Here is a 12,384-nt window from a genome sequence, read left to right as displayed (position 1 = left end):
TGCATAGTTTAGCTTTAAAACACTACACTAAACACTAAAACATTACAAAATTGAGTAATATTTATGAATGTGATTGTGTACTTATGCATTACAATTACATCAGTGGTTTTCAACCACGGTCCGTCACGAATGCAAACGTCAACCACATTTAAAAAAAATAAAGTTTTACAATTTATTTTTGTTTTTAAATTAAATTAAAATGGATTAAATGAATAAAAGTTTGAACTATAATGTTTGTTTGTCATTTAAAATCATTTTGGTGACCTATTATTTTCAGACATGCGGTCAACGAACGAGTAAGTTACTCAACGAACACTCACAAGCGCGCGCTTTGGCAGAATTCTAATAGTAGCCATTATTTTTGTAAATTCAGGGATCAAAATGGGCAAATTTGTTATTAGAGGAGAAAAACGAAATGAGGAAAATGCCAATGAAGGAACACATTGCAAACATCAAGAGTTGTAGCATCAGCAGCGAAGGTAAGAAGAATTGAAAAATCAGTTTGCTGTCAAAGAGCGAGATGGGCAGAATTTGCTTGCTCTGTAGTAAAGTACTTGGCAAATGCAAAACCTACAACATAAAAAGACGTGAATTCGACGTGTTTGTTTGATGTACTTGTGTTTTAAATCGAAAAAAAATAACCGCATCTGCGCATCGCGGCTGCTGCGCGAGGGATTGCGACGTGACAGGATGCTTGATATCGTCAGAGAAAGCGCTTAATGTTGTTTGTAAAGACAGTTGAGTAACATTTGCTTATTAAAGGCGTTTCTGTAGTTGTTTGGTGACTGTAACGATGCTGTTGAAGATAATTTATATCCAGAGTTAAAGGGTTAGTTCACCCAAAAATGAAAATTCTGTCAATTACTCACCCTCATTGTCGTTCCACACCCGTAAGACCTTCATTAATCTTCGGAACACAAATTACGATATTTTTGTTGAAATCCAATGGCTCAGTGAGGCCTACATAGCCAGCAATGACATTTCCTCTCTCAAGATCCATTCATGTACTAAAAACATATTTAAATCAGTTCATGTGAGTACAGCGGTTCAATGTTAAAGGGCATATTGCAGGTTAGAGCTTCAGTGTTTCAATGTATAGAAAAATATTGTATGAAACAGATTTTCTTGAAAAAACACGTATAAATACACTACATAGGCTTCTGGAGTCGTTTTTTTGTGAGAAAATTTTACTTACGCTTTTGAAAAATGCCAAATCGGAAGTGACGTAAATGGAGGGAGTGCGATCAATATAAACAATAGGAAAACAATGGATCGCAATGACAGTTCGGACGCTGAGGAAATTGTAAATGTTTATTCATACTCGTATAAAAGACCACAGCCATACAATTAGCCTGCTATGTGGTCAAGAGAGCAGCGACAGGCCAGGATTAGACAGAACAACGGTCAGAGGAGACAAATTGAGCTGTGGTGTGAGAAGAACCAGTGGAGAACAGGGCAGAGACCGGTGTTAGCTCGTAGATATACACCTTAGGTAACGATATGCAACACTGTGCTCAGATCACAATATTGTACAGATTATTATCATGAATCAGGCAATAGCAAAGCTATTGGTTATCAAGGAGTAACGTTATTGATTACTAATAACAGAAACTAATAAACTTCGTTAGTATCCGTCCACACTAATGTTACGTGATATAGCGGTTTCTCATCACGACTGATTTGGTAGTTAGCAAATGTAAAAAAACAAAAAACAAACAAACAAAAAAAAAAACAAGACTTACGGTGCACAGTTCACGTTTTCCTCTCTCTGACGGATCCGTGATCATGTCTCCTGCCGGCGGCCGAACATAAGTAGGGTTACTGTATGTGTTTCATGTTATCCTTTATTCATTAATTCTGTGTTATAAGTTTATTCCGTGACGATCACTGATAGTGTGGGGATGTATATGACGTCATGATTATGTAGTTGTGTGAACTTGAATGTATAGGTTTACAGTCAAGTTTACATACATGGTATGACTGACATTTGGAGTATTTGCATTACCAGCACATAATTCAAAACTGTTTTGTGTGAGTGCAAGACTGTATGCATTTGTGTACATAATTTGTATTCATCAGTATTGAAATTGATTCAAGTAAAAATGGTGAAGAAGCATCGTGTGTGTAAGTTTATTCATTTAATATAATCATTTACAGCAGTATTACAATGATGAACTTCATCATATCGCAGGGATGATAATCCTCCGGTCTAAAGTGAATCTGTTTTTCAAAACTGCAGGAGTGAAGTCCCTTCACTTCACCTGCACAAAACACACCCCGGCATGGAAGATAGCAGCACCGTCCTTTTTCTTGATAGTAAACCACTGGATACGATGTCCTGACAGGCTGGAGTTTGTGCAGCCTCCACCAACACAATAATTTACCATGACGAATCCGATGATGAATAGAATACAAAAACTACCAAAAACACACTGATTCACGACTGCTGTTACTGAACACCAACCTACTCTGCACTGAGTCAACACAGAGCTCGGCGAACGACTCCCTTTAATGACGTAAAATGACGCGACGCTGAAAAAAAAGCGTTTTTTACAGAGACCGTCACTTTATCTACTAAATTCATGCCCTTATGTCCTGCAAAACATTTTTAAACCTGGCAGTACCTTTTTATATGGTATTTTTGTACAAGGTTATATATTCATCTCGAAAAAAATGTTTAACTTGCACTTTAATATACGAGAATATTTTTGGTGCGCCAAATAAAACAAAATAATGACTTATATAGTGATTTTGTGAATTTGATTTCAAAACACTGCTTCAGGAAGCTTCGGAGCATAATGAATCAGCGTGTCAAATCAGCGGTTCAGAGCGCCACAGTCACGTGATTTGGTAACACTTTAGAATAACTCACGCTATGAAGCATTAGTTAAGCATTAGTAAATAGTCAGTTCATCATTTAAAAAACATTAATAGACATTAGTAAGCGTTTATAAATACAGCTATAAATGCTTTGTTCTTGATTTATAAGCATATCTATAATGAGTATAATAATTGTATTTTCATACTTTATTAATGATCAATTTATAATTTCTAAATTATGTATTACATTATTCACAAGCCAGTTATTTAGGAGTTGTCAGTGGTTCATAAGATCATTTGTGAAGTGTAAGTAAATGATTAATAAAATATTTAAATGTACATTTATGCATCTTATTATTTAGACATATAGTATTAGTTACTTAGTGTGTTAGTAAATGCTTTATCAACACATATTCATAGTGTCAAAACTATCTCAGTACTAACTTTAAAACATTAGAGAACAGCAGAAGATCACTGAATCTCATTTATAAAAGCTTTACAAAGCATAAATAGTGCTCACTTTAGATGAGCTCACAAAAATAGTTAACTGACAACTTCTAAATGTGTTATAATTACCTGAATAATCATGAATTACAGTAGGAATATGTGTTAATAAAGCATTTATTAACACACTAAGTAACTATTACTATATGTAAATAATAAGATGTATAAATGAATGTTTAAATAGTTTATTAATCATTTACTTACACTTCCTAAATGAATTACTGACAACTCGCAAATAACTGGTTTAATACTTAATTTAGAAATGATAAATTGATAATTGTATTTTCACACTTTATTAATTATTAAACACATTATAGATATGCTTATAAATCAAGAATAAAGCATTTATAGCTGTATTTATAAACTACTTACTAATGTCTATTAATGCTTTATAAGTGATTAATTAACTATTAACTAATGCTTAACTAATTCTTCATAGTGTGCAGTTATTAAGTGTTACCCGTGATTTTAGCAGTTTGGCGGTTTGACACGCGATCCGAATCATGATTCGATACGCTGATTCATAACGCTCTAAAGCTTCCTAAAGCAGTGTGCCATCACTAAATAAGTCGTTATTTTGTTTTTTTGGCGCACCAAAAATATTCTCATTGCTTTATAATATTAATATTGAACCGCTGTGCATGAACTGATTTAAATATGTTTTTAGTACATTAATGGATCTTGAGAGAGGAAATGTCATTGCTGGCTATGAAGGCCTCACTGAGCCATCGGATTTCAACAAAAATATCTTAATTTGTGTTCCGAAGATTAATGAAGGTCTTACGGGTGTGGAACGGCATGAGGGTGAGTAATAAATGACAGAATTTTCATTTTTGTGTGAACTAACCCTTTAAATAGTTACTTAAAGTGCTTGTATACATTTTGTGTGTGTTCATTGAGCATTATTATCTGATTACTGTAATGCTAATGTCAGTAAGTTAGTTTTTATTTGGTGGAATACATTGTTCTCATTTTCTGTGACATACTGTAGGCCTATATCAGGGGATTGTGTAACATGAGTTTATTGAGCAAAAGAGTTTCACTTTGATATGAAGAAGCCAGCCATTTCAACACACTGAAACAAAAACACATTTCTTATAGTAGGCTATTTGTTGATTTTGCAGCTGTGACAGAAATAAAATGCTGTATGTGCCACCAGAAAACACCACCTCTTCTGTGTGTGCAACATCTAAGTATAATAAAATTATCTGCTAATACCATAACATTAAATCTGATTGGTTTTCATTGGTGACGTCATATGTAAATGATATGCGCCAATGACACTTGGACTATAGTGTGGCCCACTGGGAAAAAAGGTTGAGAACCACTGCATTATATTGATCAAAAGTGACAGTGAAGACATTTATAACATTTACATTAAATCATTTAGAAGATGCTTTTATCTGAAGCAACTATAATAGACTACAATCAAACCAACAATAGGGCAACAATATGTAAGTGCTGTGACTAGTCTAGCACAGTACATGTAGCAAGTTAGGCAGGTCATTCCACCAGCAGTCCAGGTAAAGGTCAGTGAAAGTGATTTTTCTCCTTTTCGGATGGCAACACAAGGCCTCTTTCACTTGCAGAACGTAAGCTTCTGGAGGGCATATACATCTGAAGTAGTGAGTTTAGGGATAGGGGTGCAGAGCCAGTGGTTGTTCTTTTGGCAAACATCAGTGCCTTGAATTTGATATGAGTGGCAGTTGGTAACCAGTGCAAGTTTATGAAGAGAGGTGTGACATGCACTCTCTTCGGCTCATTAAAGACCACTCTCGCTGCAAGAATCTGGATCAGTTGCAGAGGTTTGACAGTGCATGCTGGAAAGCCTGCCAAGAGAGCATTACAATAGTCCAGTCTAGATAGAACAAGAGCTTGGACAAGGAGTTGTGTAGCATGCTCTGATATGAAGAGCCTTCCTAATCTTCCTAATGTTGTATAGGGCAAATCTGCGGGACTGTCCAGTTCTAGCAATGTGGTCCATGAAGTTTAACTGATCATCAATCAAAACTCCAAAGTTCCTGGCTGTCCTGTAAGGAGTTATGGTTGATGAGCCTAGCTGAATGGAGAAGTTGTGATGAAGTGTTGGGTTGGCTGAGACCACAAGTATTTCTGTCTTTGCAATGTTGAGTTGAAAGAAATCTGTCAGGCAGGCTGAGTTGCGAGCAGCTACCGTCGGATCATCTGGCTGGAATGAGAGGTAGATTTGTGTGTCATCAGCTTAGTAGTGATAGGAAAAACCATGTTTCTGGATGACAGATCCTAGTGATGACATGTAGATGGAGAAGAGAAGTGGTCCAAGTACTGAGCCCTGAGGCACCCCTGTAGCTAGATTTTGTGACACCTCAGCCCTCCACAACACCATGCAGACTTGAACCATTGGAGTGCAGTTCCTGAGATGCCCTTCATTATGAGGGTTGACAGGTGGATCTGGTTAAAGGCAGCAGACAGATACAGCAAGATGAGAACGGATGATTTGGAAGCTGCTCTTGTCAGGCTCAGAACTTTAATAACCAAGAAAAGGGCAGTCTCAATTGAGTGGAAACAAGATGTTAGAGTGGAGAAAAGAGCATCAGTTGCACTGTTAGTATCTAGTGATGAAAACTGTATAGGTTGATGAAAATGTGGACGAGACCAAAGAGGATAGGCGGGAAGGTGAGAGTGAGAGTAGGTTACGCCTAAAGGTGACCTGTGGAGGAGTGTGTGTTGTGTCAGGAGCCAGGTTGAGGTTAAGAGTGAGGAGGAAGTGATGCGAGGTGTGCAGTGGAGTAACCAGCGCAGGATCAGTGGAGCAGTAGCGTGTGTAAATAAGGTCCAGTTGGTTACCTGATTTGTGAGTAGACACTCGCAGTAGACACTCGCATGAGGTCAAACGAGGCAAGCAGAGTATGGAAGTCAGCAGCCTGAGGTTTTTCTAGGTGCTTGTTGAAGTCTCCAAGTACTACAAAAGGAGTACCATCCTCAGGGAAGGATAAGAGTAACACATCCAACTCCTCCAGTTACCTAGCTGACCTCAGGGGCGATAAACAATAAGATATGGCGGATGATAGTAATTGCATTCATAAATGTAGTAAATGCTTCATTGAACTTTCTATTCATCAAAGAATCCTGAAAAAAGTATCACCATTTCCACAAAAATGTTTTCAACATTGATAATAATAATAATAATAATAATAATAAATGTTTCTTGAGCAGTAAATCATTATATTAGAATGATTTCTGAAGGATCGTGTGACACTGAAGACTGGAGTAATGATGCTGAAAATCAGCTTTGCATCACAGGAATAAATTGCATTTTAAAATATATTCAAACAGAAAACAGTTATTTTAATTTGTAATAATATTTCGCAATATTACTGGTTTTACAATATTTTTGAATAAATAAATGCAGCCTTAGTGAGCATAAGAGACTTCTCTCAAAAACATTAAAAAATTGTATAGTAATGTTTCCAAACTTTTGACATGTACTGTACATCTAACCTTTTACCTTCTGTCAGGACCAAGTTACTAAATCCAGTAATTTTCAGATGACACAGACAATAGTCTTTTCACATAGACATAAATCCACTCACAGGAAGTACATTGGTAACACATAACCTCCACTTTGTCAGGTTTCCATCCGCTAAAAGGACAATTTAGTCTTTATTGCTAAAACAACACATTTTTCTACAGAGGATTTCATTTAGTGCTTTAATAAAATACAACCTTCAAATGTCTGCTTTTAAACCCTCATGAATTGTCCTCTGGAATTTTTCCTTCCTTTGTCAGTGCATTACTATAAACACTATTTTAGTTTTTACAATCCGAGGGACGAATCAGAATGATTTCTATGCTAACTAACGTTATACCACATTCTGTCGAAAGAGCGTACTGTATCTTATTGTGAACCCAGAACATTCCTTTAAATAGAACCACTGTTCCTGTCTTGGACTTATCCCCCTTGTGACTACATTCAGTCCATTTCGAGAGACTAGATTACTTGAGAAGGTGTCAAAGACTAAAAAAAGCACTGAGCGAAAAATGCTGTAAAGACAGAAATGCTCAGATGATTTAGCACTTGTACAAAGTGTATTCTGCCTTTGAGTTAAAAAAAGAACATACCACAAAAAAAGAAAAGAAAACCAATGAAGAGCTTTTTTCTATTCCTCTGCTCATTGATAGGATGTTTCTCCTCTCCGTTTAATATTTCAGGTGATTTTCATTTGAGAACTCCCAAAGGCACCCATTGAGATTTGCATCCTGATTTATTTGTCATATATCCTTTATATATCTAAATTCTTTATACATCTCCAGTGGCACCATGCATCTTTCATGAGTTCCTCTGCCGTGTTCGCGGTCGGATCCAAACACATTTTACACGTCCGGGCGCTGCTGTACTTCACTTATTTCACCTTGCGTGTGTGGGATGGATGAAAAATGTAACGGGAGTTGTTAATTTCTCTTTTCACAGCTCGGGAATCATGCAGGTCAAATTCCATTTTACATCCCTGCTGTCTTAAACCAAGCACTGCAGGGCCGTGATAAATGCTGTTAGAACGTTATCTACCCCTCATGGGGAGAAAAACATGGACTAAAATGACAAATAAAATACTACTGGTGTTGAGGAAGTTACTGTGAAACTTATGCAACCTACTCAAATTTTAAAGTATTTCAAATACAACTGACCTATATTTTTGGCAAAATAGTTTTTTTGTTTTTTTTTAATGTATACATATACTGTGTGACACACGCACGACTCATGTAGACAGAAAGACGCGCGCCAGTACCGGTAGGAAGGCTACAGGTAAATATGACATTTATTATAATGGGTTTATGTGAAGATTGTTTTAAGTTCACTTTAAATAAAAATTGCTATTTTTTAAAGCCTAATAAATGTTGAAATTGATAGCTTTCTGTTATACTGTAATGTTGCATGTCTATAATTTGTTTAAAAAAAATCTATTTCATAGAGACATCAGTAGCAGTAATATCAGTGATACTGGCCTTCATTCATAAAAACATGCAATTAACAGTCTGAGGTCTGAAAACGCGCCGGCGCATTTTGCAGGTTTTTTTTCACATTGCAGCAAAACAGACTTAAAATACTCCGTCATTTTTTGTCATAGAGACATAAGTAATATATCAATTGAAACTATAGAATATCTTCTTTTATTTGTATACACTCAGAGTAAAAACTAAAAGTTGTGCTTTTTGTAAAATAAAGAAAACTAACATGATGCGTGATTTCTTCTCTCCCTCTGAACGAAGTCCAATCTGACAGTTCTCAGAAAATGAACTGTAACTTAGTGAATACTAATCACAGAAAAATTAAACTTATGTCTAAAAAAACGTTAAGATGTCAGGTTTTAAATCATGTAAGTCAAATCGAAAACAAACCTTCTGTGTTTATGTAATCTGTATGAAAAGAGAGCCATGTCAGAAGTCCATGATTCAGCTCATTATCTGCTAATGCGGCCACGCCCACGGAGCCAGCGCTATTCAGAGGCAATACATGCATTCATCGTCTCAATCGTGTATTTATTGTCTTGAAAAGTGTTTATCTGGATGTAAAAGTCATGGTTAGCGAGCTCTAGAAGACATGCAGTTAGTGCCTGTTTTCTTTTCTTCTATAGATGAATTTTAGATGAGTTTTTGTTTCTTTAGCGCCCTCCGGCTGCAGTATGAATTGGAAACTCCATTCATGGAATAGCCTCTTCTTCTTTTAGATGAATTTGTGGACTAAAAATGCACAGAGAGCGCCCTCCGACTTCAAGTATGAATTGAAAACACCAGCGCTCATAGTAATGACAATGAATATTAAATAAATATAACTCCTCTGTATAGAAAATTGACATAAGCATATGAGAATCCAATATTTCTCCAAATGTGCATGCTTTTAAACTAAAAGCCTATATTCAGACTCTTTGCATCACAGAAATACATTATATTTTAAAGTATAATATAAAACCATTACTTTGTATTGTAATAATATTTTTCTGTATGTTTCATATATCATGATGAGCTTGAGACATCACAGAAGGTTTTTTTCACAGCCTACCTGACTGAAAGGCCTCATTAATATGCAAGTCATTTCAGCTCATTACTATGCAATTCTTTTGTCTTCTCAGGTGAGAATGGCCCATTATTCAGTGGTGATTCACGCCTCCACGCATACTGTGTTTCTTGGCAAAAAGTGTCTTACAAAAACTAAATCAATATATTGTTTTATATGAAGGAGTAGGCAGCATAATTTTTACATAATTTTGACGCAAAAACTCTAGTTTACAACCTCCAATACCCTAAAGTATTGTAAACACAGATTTACTATACTTTTTTTGGCCTTATTTCAGTGACTTAAATTTTTTGTTTTTTCAATAACCACGCATAAATGTTATTCCTTCAAAAACACAAACATGTACATACATGTTCCTCACATATTATTGTAGCCTAGTTTGTGCTGAATACAGTGTAATGACACTTTTTCCATTAATATGTTTATGAACAACTGAAAAAAGCACAAATGTCAGGGCATGTCAAAACTTCTCCAGGCCCCAAATCAGCCTCAGACTCCAGAGGGTTAAACAAATATTTAAAATATACTGTTTTTAAGTTGTTTCTACATTAATTTGGAGAGTTACTGTGAAATTATTACAAAATAAAAATATTAAAAACTCCAATGTTTTGGCAATCAATTACAGAAAAAAATGTGATTAATTAGTTGTTGTTTTTTAAATCGATTGACAGCACTAATTTGAAAGTCAAAGCTGAATTTTCAACATCGTTACTCCAGTTTTCAGTGTCACATGATCCTTCAGAAGTCACTCTAATATGCTGATTTGTTGTTCAATTATCAATTTTCATTAGTGTTCAATTATTAATAATGTCTCTCATTATTATCTATGTTGAAAACTCGCTGCTTAACATTAAAACTACTAATGCTTTTATGAGAGTTAGTTTACATGTAGTTACAAAGTTACTTATAATTAGCAGAATGTGGACTATTGAAGTACTGTGAAGTGTATAGCATTTATTTGAAATATAAATATTTTGTATCATAAATACATAGTTCAGTCATGAAACTCTAGATGGCGCAGGCTGATGGGTCCTTAATGCAAGCTGATGATAATTACAGCATTAACTACTTGGCACAAGCTGATTGGTTCATGCTCATGTTCTGCAGCCAATGAGCTTGTTGCTCACACATTTAAATGGCTGGTTGGTTTCATTCACTATAGCAGTTTGCAGTGAGCTTCAGAGTTCCTCTAAAACCCTCCACCTTCCCCAGCTCCACCTGTATAGATCTGCTATGGGTTATTGATATATGCTATTTGTGCGGCAGAACTATGTCTTACTCGCAGCAGCAATAATCTACAACAACAATATTCTACAGCATCGTAGCAGATCTATTCTGCCAAGACCAAATAAATTAACATTGTTACATGTAACATGCTAAAAATCTTCTGAGAGTTGTCATGATTGAAATGTATTTACTGTCACTTTTGATCAATTTAATGCATACTTACTTTTGTAGTCTCTTTAATGCATACAACTTTTGAATGGTAGTTTATCACAGTTTGCACAAAAATATTAAGCAGCACAACTGTTTTCAACATTGATAATAATAAATGTTTCTTGAGCAGCAAATCAGCTTTGGAATGATTTCTGAATGATCATGCGACTCTGAAGACTGGAGTAATGATGCTGAAAATTCAACTTTGCTGTCATAGGAGCCTTGGGGAGCATAGGAGATTTCTTTCTAAAACATTATAAAAAACCTTAATTATTCCAAACTGTTGACCATATATATGAAATAAAAAAAATAAAAAAAAGTTTTTTGAATGTTTTTGAATGAATGGCCTCAATTAGGATGACAGAATCAAACTTGAAAACTACAAACTAAAAGCTGTGCTACACTATTTTGTAAACTGCTAAGTTACTCTCCCACTTAAAAAAGTTAGCAGTGTTGCTGCTTTTTAGTTAGTCACTCCCCAGTGTCACAACTTTTAGGCCTTCAAATTCAAATAGAGGAAATTGTTGAGTATGAAATGGGTCATTGAAAAAAAAAAAAAATCAACAAATAAGAATCAAGCAAAAGAGGAAGTAAAATGTTTTCAATTCCCGCTCTTACTTTACTCAAAAAGACTTTTCTTCCAGTTAAATTTGGAATTGTGACAGACAATGAAAAGAAATCCTTTCGGATAAGGTTGTTACATGGTGAAGGCTACAATGCTTTGAACTTACGTCACACAGCATTAACCCACAGACGGAGGGCGTGAGGGATTGAGATAAACATGTTTGTAATGGTATATAATAATATCCACTTTGGCCAAGGCTTCCCCCCCCCCACTGTTTATTTCCATGCATGTACTGCAAGAAGTTCTCCTTAGCAAGCTGCGATTATTTCAGCTCCCCCCTCCCCTTCCATCTTTTCTCTTTGTTGTCATGCCGTCAGTATTTAAAACGTTCCAGTGATTTTAATTTCACTGACATAGGCACAAGCTAAGGCGGTACATATGTGCCGCAATGTGCGCGAGACGTAGCTTTTCTTCTGATTTGATCACGGACTCGCGGAAACAGATTGCGATGCCGGAATGTGCCATTGAGCCTTACAAAGCCCATCTGTTTGGGCGACCCAGTGGAAAGACGAACATAGCGGGCAGCAGGCAGAATGATGGAGTACCCATTAAAGATAAGGGAGGCTGGGGTGGCCCACCTCACCAGACTGTTGTTTGGGACACGAAATGGGCCTGCAATTCCCCCCCCCAACGTCACCTTCTCAGTTTCAACATGGCAGCAGTTTCTGAGGGACTGACATACTTTCACATACGCTGATATTTGTTCTTTTTTTTTTCTTCTCCTCGTTGGATTACCTATTGAGGTTTGTGATGGGGGAGTCATATCACAGCTTTAAATAAGCATGCGTGTGTCAGTGCACACGTTTCTCTGGAATTTTACCCCACACACGTTGTATTCGAACGGTGTGTCATCCTGATGCTAATTCCACCTCTTCTCCAGTAAAGCGTGGGGTTTTGCGGTTCAATGACAGCTCGATAACTAGAGCCGGTTGAGGTGTCTCTGCTA

The 12,384-nt window shown here is 36.2% G+C and overlaps 1 protein-coding gene across 6 annotated transcripts in view; it reads left to right on the top strand.

Annotated features, from left to right (window-relative positions):
• The first annotated feature begins 328 nt into the window (after positions 1–328).
• The window catches only part of meis1b (Meis homeobox 1 b), a 139,524-nt gene continuing 127,468 nt past the window's right edge, over positions 329–12,384 (top strand). For 4 of the 6 annotated variants that reach the window (XM_048205502.1, XM_048205501.1, XM_048205500.1 and 1 more), the window contains exon 1: positions 330–479. The gene's annotated coding sequence lies outside the window, so the exon portion shown is untranslated. Of the gene's footprint in view, positions 480–12,384 lie in introns of all 6 variants that reach the window. The other 2 variants (XR_007186836.1, XM_048205498.1) reach the window with 1 other exon arrangement.

This window comes from Megalobrama amblycephala, linkage group LG10 (assembly GCF_018812025.1).
Source record: "Megalobrama amblycephala isolate DHTTF-2021 linkage group LG10, ASM1881202v1, whole genome shotgun sequence".
NCBI classification, from domain to species: domain Eukaryota; kingdom Metazoa; phylum Chordata; class Actinopteri; order Cypriniformes; family Xenocyprididae; genus Megalobrama; species Megalobrama amblycephala.
This window is presented reverse-complemented; position numbering and strand designations above follow the sequence as displayed.